The sequence below is a fragment of the Lissotriton helveticus genome, chromosome 2_1 (assembly GCF_964261635.1).
Source record: "Lissotriton helveticus chromosome 2_1, aLisHel1.1, whole genome shotgun sequence".
NCBI classification, from domain to species: Eukaryota; Metazoa; Chordata; class Amphibia; order Caudata; family Salamandridae; genus Lissotriton; species Lissotriton helveticus.
Genome location: NC_136059.1, coordinates 1,166,071,510 through 1,166,091,243, shown reverse-complemented (window position 1 = coordinate 1,166,091,243; position 19,734 = coordinate 1,166,071,510).

Sequence of the window (19,734 nt, the reverse complement as noted above, 5' to 3'; positions counted from 1 at the left end):
GGGGCTGCGAGGTGTGTGTGGCTCCAGGAGGGGCAGGGTGAGTCAGCACTAGGCTGAATGGGACATCTACATTTTGAGTAGTGGGAGGGGAAGTCTCTGACCCTTAATAGGATGGTGCCTGTCCTAGTGAATGCGGCTCCGCCCCCTCTGGTTTGTCTAATGATGAGCCCCCACCTAACAATGGGGAAGAGGAGCCCTGTGAACAGAGTGCTCCGATTCCCCCGGAACGAGTTTCTGCTGGTTCCCCAAGCCCTGTGATGGCACAGACAAAGGGAAAAGGTGTATAAATACTGGGGCTGTGACCCCATGTTTTGTGTGCGTTCCTGGACTTGTGTGGGGCTTGCTGCTGCTGGGGCCCAGGAGGAGCCGACATCGGGGCTCATCTACCTGATGGAGGGCCCTGTGTGCTGGCTTCCCTGGGCCCAGTTGTGCCCCTGGACCTGGAGGAACTTTTTCTGGGCATAGGCTTTCAAAGGCAGAATCTTTGCTGCAGCCTGCGCCCTGTGAGTGCTTTGCTTTTACTTTTAAGAGCCCCTGGCTCTTTACTGCGGAGGAGAGCAATTCTGTGGCGCTAAGGCGGTTGCCCACCCCACACTGGAGCCTCACTCTAAAGCGGGTGCCCACCCCGCACGACGCCGCTGAGTGGAAAGTAAGCCGCTGCCGCTGCGAGTGGCGAAACAGGTATCCAGGCAGCCGGCCTGGTTGTGGGCTGGGTCAATGATCGGAAGTGCTGGCCAGGGGACGTGTGACACAACGCCTGCCTCCAGGGAAATCGCGCCCCAAGTTGCAGGATCCCCGGGTGTAGTGAGAAGCAGTGCGGCCGAGTTGGAGCCTGCAGGCAGGCGGGGCTCCCGCAAAGCTGAGGGAAACCCTGCCTGCGTCGCCACGAAGGAGAGAGTCCCTGGGAGTGGGGGCTCTCCTGCTGCACTCCACCAGACCAGGAAGGGGACCGGAGAAGCCGGGAGCGGCAGCGGAGGAGCGGAGTCCCCGACAGAGCACGGTGAGTGGGGGCTCTTGTATGCATGCCGCCAGAGGCACAAAGAGGAGCCTGGGAATGGGGCTCCAGAGGCACTTCTAGGGCCTTTCTGTTTTATTTTCAGCTGCCCCGCCTGATAATCAGCAGCTGTAATGCTCTGGGCATATTTGCTGTCTGGGCACAGTCGGTGCCCATGCCCCACACTGCTTCATCAAGGAGCACAGCAGTTTCAGGGCCCCAATGGGGATCCCGAGGGCCAGTGGTGCCTGTGCCTTCCTCCTTCTTGGTTCTTTTTTTTTTACAGCTGCCCCTCCTGGCAGAAGGCAGCTGCAACGATGGGGGCATTCAGTCTAGGAGGCACAGTAGTGCCAGGGGCCAGTTACGCAACACCTGACCCGCTGGACAGTGGGTAGCTGCAATGGTGGGCATGTTTTGTTTAGGAGAGAGTCCCAGTGGAGGACTCAGGGCACAGGAGAGCCCATGCCTACAGTTTTCCACAGCTGCCCAGCAATTATTGGGCAGCTGCAACATTTAGGCCAGTGCCTGTGTGCACTTTCTTCTGCTGCATTGGCAGCCAGTCCTGACATTGGGACATAGGGCATTCAAGCCCTTTGAGAAGGCCATTGATGATTTAGGTCCATTGTATCTACGCTAATGTGTTTATGCTGGTGATACCTAATGCGTACTGTGTTTATTCCTATGACGTTATTACATAATGTGTTTATGCTGATGAGGTTTGGGTCTAATGTGGGTTTATGGCTAATGCTATTGGAATAATGCTTAGATCATTATGGTACCAGCAGTTACTGGTTGTGTGTTATATTTGCATTTACTTACCTGATCTGATGGCTCTGACCGTGTCCCAAAAGGCCTAGTCCTGTATATATAACCCTGTGAATATTGCCTGTGTCAGTTGGCACAGTGTAAATATGTGATGATGTTTCTAATGTGTTTATGATAATACAAAGGCTATTTTTATATAGTTGTGTGGAGTTCCTTTTGTGGTGTGCCTAGTTTGTTGCTGCTGTGTGTGTGTGTTGCACAAACGATTTACACATTGCCTCTGAGATAAGCCTGACTGCTCGTGCCAAGCTACCAAGGGGGTGAGCAGGGTTATCCTCAATGTGTAACTCTCTTGCCCTGACTAGAGTGGTGGTTTCTGCCTGGCTTTGGCACAAGCCATAGCCAACCAGAACTCCCATTTCTAACAACTAACATCTCTACATATGGTGAGAAATGCATGATGGGACTTGTCAGCCAATACAAATAAAGGGAACAGAAAAACGGCAAGTCCCTGCATTTTTTATTACATTGACAGAAAAAACAACAATGCTTGTTGAAAGTATGCTCATGACACTGGGCCGCGTGATTGGCATACATACAATCAATGGACGCAGCGTGTGGGTTCAGTCGCTGGATACTAGCATGCATGTCAGATATTTTGGTGTGCCTGGGTCAAAAACTTCATGTAGGTCCTGATAAAGCTCCAGCATTGGTTTCCAAGTTATATAAAGTTCCCAGCAGAGAAAGGAAGACATGGCAGCTCCAGTATCTCGCGTTCTCTAGTGGTGATAGCAATGTTAGCTGCCTCATTATTAACAAACGGGGCACACTGCTTCAAAATTATAAATAAAATGCAGGTCCCGAAAGAGAGTGCACAGAAGGAATAATGAGGCAGATGTATGACCTTTTTTTGCGGTCGCAAGCAGCAAATCAGCCCGTTTGCGACCGCAAAATAAGTCCCCCCTATTTACAAACCCTATTTTGCGAGTTGGTAATAGGTTACCGACTCGCAAAATAGGGACTGCGACTCGCTATTAGTAAGGGGCGTGTCAAAGGATTCCCTTCCTAATAGCAACTCGCACTTCAATGTAAGATTGTTTTGCGGCCGTAATTGTGGCCGCAAAACACTCACAGTTTTTCACCCATTTCAAATGGGTGGTCAGCCACTCGCAAATGGGAAGGGATTCTCAGAGGACCCCTTACCCTTTGTGACTGTCAGTTAAATTATTTTTTAAGAACTGGAAGTTTTCACACAGACGACTGCCTGCCCTTAAAAATGTAAACAGTAATGTTTCATTTTTCTTTTTTAAATGCAACCCGTTTTTCTTTAAGGAAAACTGGCTGCATTAAAAAAGCTGCTTTATTTAAAAAGCAGTCAAAAACATGGTGGTCTGCAGACCCCAGCAGGCCACCATCCCTAGGAGTGCCAGCCATTCCCAATGGGGTAGCAATTTGCACCTGCCTCATGAATATTAATGAGGCAGGCAATTTGCTACTCCATTAGGAATTGCAGACTGGCCCAATGTCTTCTCTGTCCTATTTTTCTTGTGTCCTTGGATTCAAGTAACCCATGAAGCAAACATTGTAATTAGAAATACCTATTTGTTGTAATTATGGAGTTATCACTGATGCCATCAGCAAAATCATCAATTATGCCATTTTAGATGTCAACTGTTCTCTATCTAGCTGTCGGTCTGTCTGTCTGTTATCTGTCTGTCTATCTATCTATCTATCTACCTATCTATCTTTTGCTGTGATTTTAGAAGGTGCATCACATATGAATACCTTTTACAAACACCATCAGTAAGTAGTTCAGTTACGAGAAGGACCAATGGAATAAGACAGCATTGTACATGCTGCTCAACATGCATTAACTATGTGATTCAGTTCCAACGTCAAAGCTGTAAAAAACAATATGTAGGCCAAACAGTGAATGACCTCTGTACATGAGTCAGGAGCCAAAAATCAGCAATAATTAATATGATCATTGACTAGCCTGTAGTCAATCATTTTAATCTTGTGGAATATTTGCTATAAAATTTGAAGATTTTCCCTACGGAACATAAAGAAAGAACTACTGGACTTCAGAGAAAACATCTGGATGTACCGTTTAAGATCATTGCATCCAGATAGACTGAACATCACTGATAATATCACCTGATTACTTATTCCACAGAGTCCAAGAGCATTCAAACATGATGCGTTTCTACCCTCACAGGTGTTAATATTCTGTGAATGCAGTGTAATAGTTTGTGCGTTTTTTCAACATTCAAAGTGCATAGACACCGAGGGGCGGATTACGATCTTGTCCGGAAAGCATTCCGACCGATTCGGTTCCGGAATGCTTTCCAAATAACTCGGATCCGGGGATTACCAGTGAGCTTATTTGATGCATCCATATGCTTCTGGATACGATTCGGTCGAACTCCCATTGACTTCAATGGAAGCCTGTGCTCCGAACGAGAACACAAGCTCCCATTGACAAAAGGGATGGTTGGGGAAAGCCTTGCACCCTGTGGCAATCACCCCATGGTGCCTGCCACACTGTGTATACATGGATGAGGGGGTCCCATGGGTACCCCAGCACACCTCATACAGAGGGCCCCGGGTCAAGGGGGGCCTCCTATGGGCTCCCAAGGTCAGATTCCAACAGTCAGTTCATTTCGGAAAAACTAATTCGGAAAGGCTGTCCGAATCTGACATTCTAATTGATCGGCTGAAAACGTAGACCGCAACAATTCGGCTCCAAATGACTCTTCTACTCCCAATGCCATTCGGAACTGACTATGACAGTTCGAACACTTCCCAGCCATAGTAATAGCTTGTTGGGAAACCTGTCCGTGGCAGTCCTAAAGGCGGGTTCCGAATCGGATTTGGACAAATCAAATGCTGTTTGGAGCCTTTCCAGACAACATCGTAATCGACCCCTAGAGAGATTTCCCACATGATCAGGTCCACTTTCGTGAAAAGTATGGCGATCAAGTAGCAGTGTTTATAATACATACATTGGTAATCAGTGAGAGTTTAAAATGTTGTAATCGCTATTCACAATAAAGTATTGTATTATTTGGCATTAATTGGTAATCTCTTCCATTCACAATAAAATATTGCATTATGTGGTATATACACAATGCTTGTCATTGATAAATTCAAAAAGACTTTAGGACCACAAAATCCATAATACCTAAGTGGGATGGGTATGCCCAGACATGGGTCCCTTGCTCACTGTGCCACTGGATTCAAGCTAGCCTGTTTTATGAAGGTTAATACCCAGAAATCGGCCCCAGGATGCTTGTTTCTGATCCAGGGAGGTCCTGCCTTGGCAGTTCGGTCTGGGTTGCTCCCATGAGGCACAGGGTCAAGACTGATTTGCATATGACTGGGTCTCAATTGGTGTGGCATGGTGAGCAAAAGAACAATGGATTTAACCCAGATGTCTTGACTGGGGGGGAATGTTTGATTTATTCAGCATTCCGTCCGTCATTTGTTTGCTTGGCACTTTTCACCCTAAGTGGGATGGGTATGCGCAGACGCGGGTCATTTGCTCACTGGGCCACTGGATTCAAGCTAGCCTGGCTGATGAAGGGTAATACCCAGAAACCGGTCCCAGGAAGCTTGTTTCCGGTCTAAACTGGGGTGGCATCGTGAGCAAAGGAACGATGGATTTAACCCAGTTCGCTTGAATGGGGGAGAATGTTGGATCTATACAGTATTCCGTCCATCATTTGTTTGCATATGACTCATAAAAGTAAATATCCTATTGGGCTGAGTCAATACCATGCACACTATAGGATGCATTTTAACTCCGCTTTGTTCGTGATGAAAATGTACAGTCACTTAATCTCACATGCACATCCTCTGTTTCAGTGTTATTTCCCAAAACGGCACGTGCAAGGGTTCACTGTACCCCTGCCAAGCCTGGCTGCCTGTGAATACCTTCAGGATCAGTGGCCAGGTAGGCCTCCCGTTTTTCACAGTGGCACATTCCAGACAATTGAAACCACCATTGCTAAAACTTGCAGCAGGAGGGCTTCCCTTCATATGTAATCCAAAAGAGAGTTTGACGATTGGGATGGATCACTGACATAATATCGAGGGACAGAATATCGACTATCAAAAATATCGGCGACAAAATATCGACAGACATAATATCGAATTTGTATCTACAAACAGGTAAGTACAAAAATATAGAGAAAAAAATATCGTTTACAAAAATATAGTTTATAAAAATATCGACTTTATTAAAAACAATGTTAAATTAAATTATTATTAAAAAATAATTGCTAAAATATACTTAAAAATACTTAAATTACCTTATATTAATTAAATAATTAATTAAAGGTATAAAAAAATGTTACAATCATATTTGTTAAAACATATATATATAGTAACATAATATAATTAAAAATTATCCAATATTATTACCGTAGGATAGCGGAAGTGTAAAAATGAATATTCCCACTCCAGAGAGTGCAACAGTAGATAAGGCGTTGGATAGCGTAGAGGTAAAAATTACTATTCCCACTCCAGAGAGTGCAACAGTAGGGAAAGCGTTGGATAGCGTAGGGGTAAAAATTACTATTCCCACTCCAAAGAGTGTAACAGTAGGGAAAGCGTTGGATATCGTAGGGGTAAAAATTACTATTCCCACTCCAGTGGGTGCAACAGTAGGGAAAGCGTTGGATAGCGTAGAGGTAAAGATTACTATTCCAACTCCAAAGAGTGCAACAGTAGGGTAAGCGTTGGATAGCGTAGGGGTAAAAATTACTATTCCCACTCCAAAGAGTGCAACAGTAGGGAAAGCGTTGGATAGCGTAGGGTTTAAAATTACTATTCCCACTCCAAAGAGTGCAACAGTAGGGAAAGCGTTGGATAGCGTAGAGGTAAAAATTACTATTCCCACTCCAAAGAGTGCAACAGTAGGGAAAGCGTTGGATAGCGTAGGGGTAAAAATGACTATTCCCACACCAGTGAGTGCAACAGTAGGGAAAGCGTTGGATAGCGTAGGGGTAAAAATTACTATTCCCACTCCAGTGGGTGCAACAGTAGGGAAAGCGTTGGATAGCGTAGAGGTAAAAATTACTATTCCCACTCCAGTGGATGCAACAGTAGGGAAAGCGTTGGATAGTGTAGGGGTAAAAATTACTATTTCCACTCCAGTGAGTGCAACAGTAGGGAAAGCGTTGGATAGCGTAGAGGTAAAAATGACTATTCCCACTCCAGTGGGTGCAACAGTAGGGAAAGCGTTGGATAGCGTAGGGGTAAAAATTACTAGTCCCACTCCAGTGAGTGCAACAGTAGGGAAAGTGTTGGATAGCGTGGGGGTAAAAAATACTATTCCCACTCCAGTGAGTGCAACATAATGGGAAAGTGTTGGATAGCGTAGGGGTAAAAATTACTATTCCCACTCCAAAGAGTGCAAAAGTAGGGAAAGCGTTGGATAGCGGAGAGGTAAAAATTACTATTCCCACTCCAGTGGGTGCAACAGTAGGGAAAGCGTTGGATAGCGTAGGGGTAAAAATTACTATTCCCACTCCAGTGAGTGCAACAGTAGGGAAAGCGTTGGATAGCGTAGAGTTGAAAATTACTATTCCCACTCCAGTGGGTGCAACAGTAGGGAAAGCGTTGGATAGCTTAGGGGTAAAAATTACTATTCCCACTCCGATGGGTGCAACACTAGGGAAAGCGTTGGATAATGTAGGGGTTAAAATTACTATTCCCACTCCAAAGAGTGCAACAGTAGGGAAAGCATTGGATAGCGTTGGGGTTAAAATTACTATTCCCACTCCAAAGAGTGCAACAGTAGGGAAAGCATTGGATAGCGTAGGGGTAAAAATTACTATTCCCACTCCAAAGAGTGCAACAGTAGGGAAAGCATTGGATAGCGTAGGGGTTAAAATTTCTATTCCCACTCCAAAGAGTGCTACGGTAGGGAAAGCATTGGATAGCGTAGGGGTTAAAATTACTATTCCCACTCCAAAGAGTGCAACAATAGGGAAAGCATTGGATAGCGTAGGGATTAAAATTACTATTCCCACTCCAAAGAGTGCAACAGTAGGGAAAGCGTTGGATAGCGTAGGGGTAAAAATTACTACTCTCACTCCAGAGAGTGCAACAGTAGGGAAAGTAAATACTTCATATATTATTTAAAAATATATAAATTAATATCTATAAATAATGAATTAAAAGTAATTACCAATTTAATATAATATAATATTTAATCAATTAAAACTACAAATTACAATTAATTATTACTATTAGTTACCTATTCAAATTAATTACAAATTAATAATTAATTAATTAACAATTAAAACTTAATTAACAATTAATTCAAATTAAATACAATTAAATAGATTGAATTATTTAATTAATTATGAATACATTACTTCCCACCCTATTCCCCTATAAACTCACAACCCGCTACAGAAAATAAATTATTAAAATAAACATAACTAGCAATTAATCAATTAAATAAAATTAATTGGCAATTACATTTTTATTAATTACCCAGAAAAAAATAATTACCAATTAATTCTAAAAAAATACCAATACATATTTTTACATATTTAATTAGTTATAAATAAATTACTTCCCACCCAATTCCCCTATAAACCCACAACCCGCTACAGAAAATTTAGTAAAATTAACATAATTAGCAATTAATTAATTAATTAAAAGTAATTGCCAATTCAAATTTAATTAATTACCAAATATAAATTAATTAACAATTAATTAAAAAATGAATACCAATATATACATTTACATATTTAATTAATTATAATTAAATTACTTCCCACCCTATTCCTCTTTAACCCACAACCCGCTACAGAATTAAATTACGCAAAAATAAAAAAATAAAAATCATTAATTAAAATTAATTTTAACATAAATACACACTTTGCACACATATAATAACATAACAAACACTATAACAAATGTGATATTATTAAAAATTCGATAATTTTAATAACCTATATTATATACTTCGATATTTTAACTTTCTATATTTTTAACATTCGATATTACATTACTTACCTTAAAAACAATATTTTTGATGTCTATATTCTGTCCATTCGATATTTTGTCCATTCTATATTTTAAACTCGATATTATGTCCGTTCGATATTTTTTACTCGATATTTTGACTGTTTACCGATTGGGATGCCAAGCCTCTTGGTTCGTGGCTCCTCAGCGACGTCACCGCTCATATATCCCAAAAGCAAAACTGTGGGGAAGAATATTCATAAGTAGATTCAGGAGACAAAAATACTACAAGATCTGTATTCAATAACCACAGCCTCAGCAGTCCAAAAGGTAACTGACACAGATAGAATCTCTAATTACAAAACACACTACAACATTCTACATTCCAGTGATGTAGTGCTGGTATGTAGTATACATGAGATCACAACAAAAACTCTCCTGCTTTCAGGAGCGTAAATGATCCCTCCAGCCGGAAATTGGTGAAGATATTTTATTCCACATAGTCCAAGAGCACTCAATCATGATGCTTTTCTACCCACACGGGTCTTAATCATATGTGAATACAGAGTAACTGTTTGCACGCTTTTTCAACATTCAAAGTGCATAGACTCCAAGGGGAGACCACACAGGATCAGGTTGAATCGTGAAAGTTATGGCTATCAAGTAGTGTTTATAATGCATACTTTCGTAATCAGTGAGGGCCTCATTTATGAGGCCGCGCGTCACTTTTACGCCACTGGTGCGTCACTTTTTATGACGCACCAGCAGCGTAAAAAATTTGCCTTGTTGCACCAAATTTACAAAGTGACTCATCTAGGTAGATGCGTCACTTTGTAAACCCCTGCGCTACATTATACCTGCGCCAGGTATAATGTATGCAGGGGGGCGTTCTGAGGCAAGAAAAGGTCATAGAAGTGACACAGTGAAATCTATAAGATTTCACTGCGCCACTTCTAGGACGCAAATGCGTCAATTTCTTACGCCTGCTTCACAGCAGGCGTAAGCCTGACGCAGGCCCTTTCACATGGGGCTTGCCCCATGTGAAAGGACACATTGCTGGAGTTGCGTCACTTTTGTGACACACTCTAGCAATGCGTCACTTTTGCCCCATACAGTTATGTCAGAAATACTGACGTATCTGTAACTCTTTGCGCAATGATGCGTCATACTGTAAATATGATGCATCATTGGTCTCGCAAGGAGGGCGCATCGAAAAGTGACGCATCACTGTTTTCACGCAGCGATGCGTCACTTTTCATAAATGAGGCCCTGAGAGTTTAAAATGTTGTAATATACATTCACAATAAAGTATTGTATTAGTTGGCATTTAACAGTCCTTGTGACTGATAACTTCAAAAGGATTTTAGGACTACAATGTTTGTAATTCCTTGTAATTTGCACATTCATTTCACAGCTTAGTCCTCCTATTTCGATCAACAGCGGAAACCAAAATGTAAAGGCTTCCTTCTAATGCTCAAGTGGAATTCCTCTTCCTTCTTCTTAGAAGTCAATTTCATATTGGGCTGCGCCAATATCATTGACACTATAGGAGGAATGTTCCGCCACTTAATCTCACACGCACATCCTCTGACTCAGTGTTAGTTCCCAATACGCCACGTGCAAGGGTTCACTGTACCCCTGCCAACCCTGGCTGCCTGTAAATACCTTCAGGATAAGTGGCCAGGCAAGCCACCTGTTTTTGCACAGTGGCACATTCCAGACAATTGAAACCACCATTGCTAAAACCTGCAGCCGACGGGCTGCCCTTCATATGTAATCCAAAAGAAAGTTCGACGATTGGGATGCCCAGCCTTTCAGGTGGTCACTGCTCGTATATTCCAAAAGCAAGACTCTACTGCTTTCTGGAGCGTAAATAAGCCCTCCAGCCGAAAATTGGTGAACATATTTTATTCCACAGAGTCCAAGAGCATTCTATCATGAAGCTTTTTTACACTCACGAGTCTTTCTCATATGTGAATGCAGAGTAATTATTTGGGAACCTTTTCAACATTCAAAGTGCATAGACACTAATGAGAGACATCCCACTGGAACAAGTCGACATCGTGAAAGATATGGCTGTCAAGTAGCAGTGTTTAAATACATACATAGTCCAAGAGCACTCAATCATGATGTTTTTCTACCCACACGGGTCTTAATCATATGTGAATACAGAGTAACTGTTTGCACGCTTTTTCAACATTCGAAGTGCATAGACTACAAGGAGTGACCACACAGGATCAGGTTGAATCATGAAAGTTATGGCTATCAAGTAGTGTTTATTATGCATACTTTGGTAATCAGTGAGAGTTTAAAATGTTGTATTCTCCATTCACAATAAAGAATTGAATTAGTATTTAGACAATCCTCGTCACTGAAAAATTCCAAAGGACTTTAGGACCTCAATATCCATAACGCCTTGTAATCTGCACATTCATTTCACAGCTTAGTCCTCCTATTTCGATCACTAGCTGAAGGTAAAATGTAACCTTCTTTCTAATGCCCAAGTGTAATTCCTCTTCATAGAAGTCAATTTCCTATTGGGCTGAGTCAATATCGAGCACATCGAGCCCGGCAGGAAATCACAGCTCCCAGGCTCCAATGTGAATAGCAGTAGCATCACCATTCTGTGCCAGGAGAGGCTCGGGGAGGATGTGTGCATGCCGTGTGCAGGCAAAGCCTGGGCCAAGGGGTGGGCCCACCATTCCCATGAAGAGGCAGGGCACGGACATTCCCCTTGTTTTTTGGACACAGCACCATAACTGTGAATCCCACCAATTACGCAGACTGTCATCTGGCTAGGGTCTTTTGTACTTGGGCCCCTTGTCAAGGGTTGATTTGAATTTGGATTTGGAGTTGAGCTCCACAGCTACATACCTGACTCACATTGAGCCATTTTAGGGTTGACTCTTTTGTATGCAGGTGCAATTTAGCCCATTACAGTAGCCTACTGGGCACAGTTGTTGAAAAGTTTTTTTTGAGCCGAGGATTTCTCTTGTTGGTGCAGTCTGTAAAATATTGCTGGGGGATTGCTGTGGGGTTGTGTATCCAATAGTTTTCTATATTACACATAATAAGTACCCACGCATTATTGTGGGTAAAAGGAAATCTAAGGATTGTGATGGTGGGGGTGGGGGATTCAGTCTGGTCAAAGTCTAGTAAAGTTAAGCAAGGTCGTAAGTCTGCAGGGAGTAACTGCGTTCTTGACCGAATTGATGATCTCCTTGTTGAATGTGAGGACATTTTAGTGCCACCTAACGACCCACCCTTGACCCCCCACACAACTCATACATCTGCCTCTTTTACTAGTTCAAAGTCGAATCAGCTCAAAGTTTTCCAACAATGTTCAGGAAACCCAAAATACGCAGTACCAAAAATCCTTCCCTTAGTCTTCCTATAGTGCCCCAGATGGCAAGTGGTAGTGTTGAAGAGGAGGCAAGACCTTTTATCCTTCCCATCGGGGACCTAGACAATGATACAGATGACATAAACTCTGACACTGACCTTATTTATCCAATAGGTTCCTCCCACTCAAGCACATGTCTCATACCCTAGTGGTAGAAGGGACAGGGGAGTTTCCTAATCTTGTCAAAAAGTGGTTTGAAATGGAGGTTGTTGTAAGGACAATAGATAACAACACGGGCGAGTTCCTCTCAAGCGACTCTGACTCGAAGGGCCTGAATACCTCTAGGATTATAACAGACTTGAGGACTGAAGTTAATTTACTAAAAAAAGCAGTGCAAGCCCTCAAGGAGACGATTGAACTCTTGTTAACTAGAGGAGACTCTGAAGTTGAACTAACTAATCAGACATCCAAAAAACTCATCGAACCAACTAAGAACTCTAGTAGTCTAACCCTTCTAATATCGGCATTGGTTGAGAATCCTATCAGTACGTTTATCCCAGACCCATCATCTAGAAAGGCTAGAGCCTACGCTAGTAGTGTCCGATGTGAAACACTAGGTCCGCCATCAGATTATGGTCTACCACTCTGGTCTACCACTCTTGTCTCTTACTGATGAAGGTTTTCAACTGTACCCCAGGCTGAAAAGACCAGAGGGCCCACCATGAGCATTTATATGACTAATGTACCCAAGTTCTCTACTTATGTGAGGCACGAAGGTGAAGATTCCCTAATTAACAAATGTATACAATGGATCCGCCACGTGAAGGGGTGTCATTCAGTGATTAGGGAGGATATTTAATGGGCAAAAAGGCTAACTCGAGCCAACTCTCAGTTGGACTGTATGGAACTGCATTTAGCTGAGGGGAATGTGGCCCATAACCTAATAGCACTGTAGGCCAAGAGAAATTCACCAACCCCCACTGGTGTACAACTGAAATATCAACCTCAAACATGTCCACTGTTGCTAGCTACTCATCGTCCTATCTCCCACCAGGGTTCTGATTCGCTCCGCGATACTAATGATTGACTTGTACATCAAACACATTCCATAGGCTTTATACCACATTCATCTAATCCAAATAATCCTCTAGCTAAAATCAGCAATTTTGATGAAGCAATCCCACTAACACCATTGACCAACTGCCCCAGGATTATTGAACAGCATTCATTGCCACTAACAGTTATAACAAAGGGATTTGGCTCTTGGGACCTGGGATAGGGGCTCAAGCGGGGAACATGGGAGATGGGGAACAATCCCTTTATTTAGCTGATCAAGTGCAGCCTACAAAGCTTACCTTAGTATCTTGGAATGTGGCTGGGTTGAGGTCAAAGGTAACCCATGCACATTGGATACAATACATAGAACAATATGATAATTGCATCCTTTAAGAAATGTGGTCACCCTCCCTGAATCCGCCACGCAGCCCCAGGGGCCACCACCTCCACGGGGCTAATTATGTGAAATGCTGGGTGTCATGCAGCCCCCCTACATCCCCAAGGATTGCCACCTCCCTAGGGCTATATTTACAACAATGAGTTGGGGGGCCCCTGCCCCCCACGCAGTCCCGGGGACCGCCCCCCTCAACTGGGCTATGTTTGAAAATAATGTGTGGGGGTTGTTCAGTCCCCTGACAGAGCCCCAGGGACCACCACATCCCAGGGGCTAGTTTCCAAAAGGGAGGTGGGCCGCACGGCTCCCCACCTGGAGCAGTAAATGGCCCTGGCGACCGCCAGCCTCCTGGGCCAACTCCAGCAATTTCCAGGGGAGCCCACCCCGGGACATTGCAGTTTGGTATGGGATGGAAGGAGCACTGCTCCCGCCATCCCATAGCAATAAGTGCTCCACTTTGAACAAGCAAGAGTATTTTGCTCTGGATTCTGCAAAGTGGGGCACTTTGCATTTTGCCTCCAGGGAGCTGTATCTTAGCAGCTCCTGGGGATAAAATGCAATGCCTGTTTCCGTAGGTGGCGGGAACCGGCTGGGACCGCGGGGGCCTTCAGGCTCCCCTCTTGGTCCCAAAGTAGATGACCTGGCCCCAAGGAATAGGGTCCCGGGCCAAAAATGGCCTGGGAGGAGGGCCGCACAGCTTTCAGCCTCAGGAGAGACCACGCGGCCCCCTCCCCCCTTTTTTAAATGGGACAGGCCCTGGGGGATGGGGTCCCCAGGGCCCAGGGGCCCAAAAGGTTCAAGGGAAGGGGGGGCCACACAGACCCCCTTCATAAAGTGAAAAAAGGAGGCCTCCTGGCATGCTCTTGGCTGGGGGATGAAGTCACCTTCACTGGTGACGTTCTTTAGGAGCCAACTAGCCTACCTGTTATATCCAGTAAGCCCCTTACAGTGGGATTGCTGAGAGGTGGTCAGAAGCCAAGCCCCTTTTTCCACCTCTCTGCAAACGCACCTCTCGGCGTACTGCTGGTGGGGCGATGAGGTCCCCTTGCTTCCTGAGGGCCTCAGGACTAAAGTGGACTTCAACCACCAAGCAGCAGTGCACCAGGAAGCACGTTTGCAGAGTGGTGGAGAAAAAGGGCTTGGCCTCTGACCACCTCTCAGCAATCCAGCTGTGTGGGCCTTGCTGAGGTAACTAGATGGGTAGTTTGTAGTACCAGGGGTCAAAATCAGCCCAAGAAGGGGGGGCAGTGTGGCCCCCCTCCCCTTTTAGTAATTGGGTGGCCCCCTAATGGGTCCCCTGGGTAATAATTGACTGAGGCATGGGGGCTGCGTGCCCCCTTCTGGGTTGCCTACATATCAGGGGTGGGCCACAGGGCTGTGGGGGTGGGTGTCTGAGGGGAACACCTCTGTGACAGCCAAAGACCGTGTGCGGAATGGGGTTAGGTGCCTGTGGCCAAAGGGCATGAATGCAGTGGAATTGAGTACCTACGGAGGGGTTGATCGCAGGGCCTGGCCACATGCCAGGCCCTGTAGCCACCCCTGCCACACTCAGCCAAGGGCCATGCATGGCATGGAGGTTTTGGGTGCCTACACCCGCTTTGGCCGTGTGTGGTCGTTGCTGAATTAACATAAGGTAATTAAATATTAATTAACGTTTGAAAAACCCTAGAAATTCACTGAAAAAAAACAAAGGTTGCAGGGACATTGTGAGAAGTTGGCCTGGTAGGGGATGTTTCCAATTCTGGAACCACCTACTACCTGACCAAACAATCCCCTTATGGTGTCTGGTTGTAAGTCAACCTTATTAGACAAGCTATCCTAGTGGTAGCATGGACTAAGCAGCCTAAAGGCTTAACTTAAGAGGTCGTGTTAAGCGAGCTGTTTTACCACATACAATCCTGTAATACCAAATGAAAGGACACCACACAAGTATATATTATAAAAATATATGTGTTTATTACTAAAAACAATCCCCAGTATTCTTTATGAATAAAGGGGCACAAGCGTTAAATCAAAAGCACTGTTTAAACATACGAAGTTGCACAATTATGGATGAGGGCAGGGGGCCACTCAAACCATATACTAAACAAGTGGTATAAGAGCGGCCACTCGAACAGTGGTTAGGCCTAAGGCCTAGGGAATCGCTGGGAGCAGTCAGGACAAGCAATGCTGAAGTCGGGAATGGCCCTCGGGATTCGGGAGATGTGCGGAAAGCGCACGCATGCACCAAGGTTAACCAATGGTGCGTAAAAGTCAAATAGTTAAAGTTTAAGGACACTTCCGCTGAACCTAGAGGAACAAAACTTAACACACAGACCCTAGAGGTGTGCACCAGTGTGGGAACACCGGCGGAGCAAAGTTACCTCACCCACAGGAAGTGGGTGCACAGGGTCGAAGTGGCGTCGGGTTTTGACACGCAGGCTCTTGGTGCTTGAAGCTGAAAGGGCTGCAGGCAGGGTGAAGACGAAGTGTCCGGTGGAGTCCAAGGGTGGACTCAAGTTGTAGAGTACCTGAAAGCAGAGGGGACAGAGTCTGGGTCACTCAGCAGTGACCAGGGTGGAACCAGGACGGAACCAGGCAATGTCGGGCGCAATCAGGTGGTCGTCGAGGCGCTTCTCTTCGCTGTCACGTGGGCTCTGGGGCATCTGCGACGTCCAGGAGCAGGTCACGATCTGTCCCACGCAGGCTCTCACCGTCGGTGCAGTCGGCTTCCGGTTTGGAGCAAACAAGCCTTGGTAAGAGCAATCCACGCGGGATTGGAAGATGGCGTCTCACTCGGACCAGGAAGGTCAGAGTCGGGGCTCCCTTTCAGGGGAGCTGGTGTGGATCTGGAGCAACCAGAATCACGAGTCTTCTTTTGTAGTTCGTCGGCACAGGGACCACAAGCCAGCTGGCAAGTGACCGGGCCAACGCGTTGAGCCAAATCGTGCCAAAGGGCCCCACGCAGCACTCGTCGAGTGTGGAGGGCTGAACTTCGGCTCAGGAGTAGCTCAGGGTGGGGGCTTCTCAAACCCCGGTGTACAGCTTCGAGGGTCACTCGTGGGCTGCACGGTCAGCGTCTCGTGGTCACTTCAAGATGGCGTGCCCCACGCTTCCGGTCGCCTCCACGGGTCTCAGCTTTGCAGGGACGGTGGATCGGGCTGTTAGAAGCTGGGCAGGCTTGATCTCGTCGATCTCAGTCGCTCGAGTTCCGGCGGGAACTGCAACTAAGTAGACGTCGAGGGCTGGATGGTGCCTGCTGCTGCAGGGTGGTCACTCCTTGACCACAAGGGAGATTCTTCGGGCTTCCACGTTGAGATGGAGGGCGAAGGGTCCAGAATATCGTTTCAAATGTTTCTTCCAGGAAATCTGATGTGCATTGGCACTGCTCCCACTCTTATTCGAATCTGGTGGGCGTGATTACCTGCTAGGTCCCCTCCTATGGGTGGGACCCAGGAAGTGGGTGGATACACCCCCTTCCTTTGATCCAGGCCGCCCTGGCACGAGGGCTGGAGTGCCCCAGAACCGGTTTGGCCGGATTATGCAAGGGGCAGCCTTGTGCGCCCCAGGCAGTGTCTGGTTTCTTTCAAACCTCCCTGCTACAATACACTATCTCCTGTCTGGAGGGCGGTGACACCCTCCTGTGACAGGAAACCCTTTGTCCAGGACCCCCTTGACTGGGTTTCGGTCAGCTCCAGGGGTCCAGACATTTGTCTGTGGCAGAGGCATCCATTTTGGGGATCTTAAGGTCTTTGGAGAAATCAACCGCATTAAAGTAAAGTAACATGTCTTACCCCTCTAGAGGGGTGGAATGCCATCCCCGTCGCCAGAACTGGCGAGGGGATGGTATTCCAAAGCGTATGACACCTTACACGACATGTTTTGATAAAGCCAAACCAGAGTTGCTAAATAACCGCGAGGATTATAAGGCACTTAATAGTATATGGTATGGCATTATCCTGAAACAGCTTAGGGATTTGTTCCCGACGGCTGCAGACAGGCTCAGCTCATGCTAGAGCTCCATCTCACATAAAAACCAAGCACCCAGCCTCCAGGATTGGTGAGGCCTGTCTATAGGAGTGGCTCACAGGTTTACATGTGTCCAGATATAGGTTTAGACATAGGTATACTATATCTAAGCAAGGGGTGTGTACACCACCTTACCCCAGCTGAGTGATCAGCCAGTTGTGTCAACTTAAGAACCAGCCAGGGGTGGCAAAAGATATGCTGCAGCCCCTGGTAGGCCTTAGTGGCTCCTGTGCCCTGTGCACCTATAGTGCATTCTACAGGGGCTGACAAGGAGTCCATTTCCAATTGGTATGTGCCTATAGCACATGTGTCATTAATTTAGTGAGAGAACAGCAGGCTGGGGGTCTGATCAGCAGGCCCACAGCCTCAGTAGTCGAAAACCAGTGAAGCAAAAAGCAAAAATTTGGGGTGACCATAAGATAGCAGACCCTACTCTCCTACACAACCCCCCCCCAAACGCAGGGACATTAAACTAACCTTGACCAGATAAGTCTTCATGTTCTAAGTGGAAGTACCTGGAGAGACCATCTGCATTACCATGGTCAGTCCCTGGGCGGTGCTCCACTGTAAAGTCCATCCCCTGTAGGGAAATGGACCACCTGAGCAGTTTGGGATTTTCACCCTTCATCTGATTAAGCCATAAGAGGGGCTTATGGTCTGTTTGCACTAGGAAGTGAGTTCCAAACAAGTAGGACCTCAACTTCTTTAATGCCCAAACCACAGCAAAGGCCTCCCTCTCAATGGCTGACCAACGTTTTTCTCTTGGGGTTAGCCTCCTGCTAATGAAAGCAATTGGCTGGTCTTGACCATCTTGATTAAGTTGTGAGAGTACAGCTCCCACCCCCAACTCAGAAGCATCTGTCTGAACAATGAACTGTTTGGAGTAGTCAGGACTCTTTAGGATAGGTGCAGAGCACATGGCCTTCTTCAGGTCTTCAAATGCCTTCTGACAGCTAACTGTCCACTGAACCTTTTTTGGCATCTTCTTGGATGTCAAGTCATTTAATGGTGTCACTATAGACCCATAGTTTTTCACAAACTTTCTGTAATACCCAGTCAGGCCCAAGAAGGCTCTGACTTGTGTCTGGGTAACTGGAGGAGCCCAGTCCTGTATGGCCTGGATTTTGCTTTCCAGTGGCTGAACCTGGCCTCCACCTACTAGGTGGCCCAGGTATACAACCTTACTCTGCCCTATCTGGCACTTTGTGGCCTTGATAGTTAGGCCTGCCTTTTGCAGGGCCTCCAAAACTTTCTTCAGGTGGATCAGGTGATCCTCCCAGGTGGAGCTAAAGACAGCAATATCATCCAGATAAGCTGCACAAAAGTCATCCAACCCAGTAAGGACTTGGTTCACCAACCTTTGAAAAGTGGCAGGTGCATTCTTCAAACCAAAGGGCATTACCACAAACTGATAATGTCCACTAGGGGTAGAGAATGCTGTTTTGGCTTTTGACTCCTCAGCTAGTCTGATTTGCCAGTAGCCAGCTGTCAGATCAAATGTGCTCAGAAACTTGGCAGAAGCCAATCTGTCAATGAGCTCATCTGCTCTTGGAATGGGGTGAGCATCTGTCCTAGTGACAGCATTGAGGCCCCTGTAATCCACGCAAAACCTCATTTCTCTCTTACCATCTTGGGTATGAGGTTTTGGCACCAGGACTACTGGGCTGGCCCATGGGCTCTCTGATGGCTCAATCACTCCAAGCTCCAACATCTTTTGCACCTCAGCCTTGATGCAATCCCTGACATGATCAGGTTGCCTGTAGATCTTATTCTTGACAGGCAGACTGTCACCAGTGTCCACAACATGGGTACACCAGTCAGTTTGGCTGGGTGTGAGTGAAAACATTTGCCTGTGAGCCTGCAAAACTTGTCTGCAGTCCCTCTGTTGCTGGTCAGTGAGGCTGCCTGCCAAGGCTACTCCATCAACTGAACCATCATCAGGGTTCTGGGAAAGCAGGTCTGGGAGAGGGTCACTCTCTTCCTCCTGTTCCCCATCTGTGGCCATGAGCAAGCTCATGTCCTCCCTGTCTACAAATGCTTTCAAGCGATTCACATGGATTACCCTGTGAGGGCTCCTGGGTGTTCCAAAGTCTACCAAGTAGGTGACTTCCCCTTTCTTTTCAATAATAGGATAGGGTCCACTCCATTTGTCTTGGAGTGCTGCTGGAGCCACTGGCTCCAGTACCCATA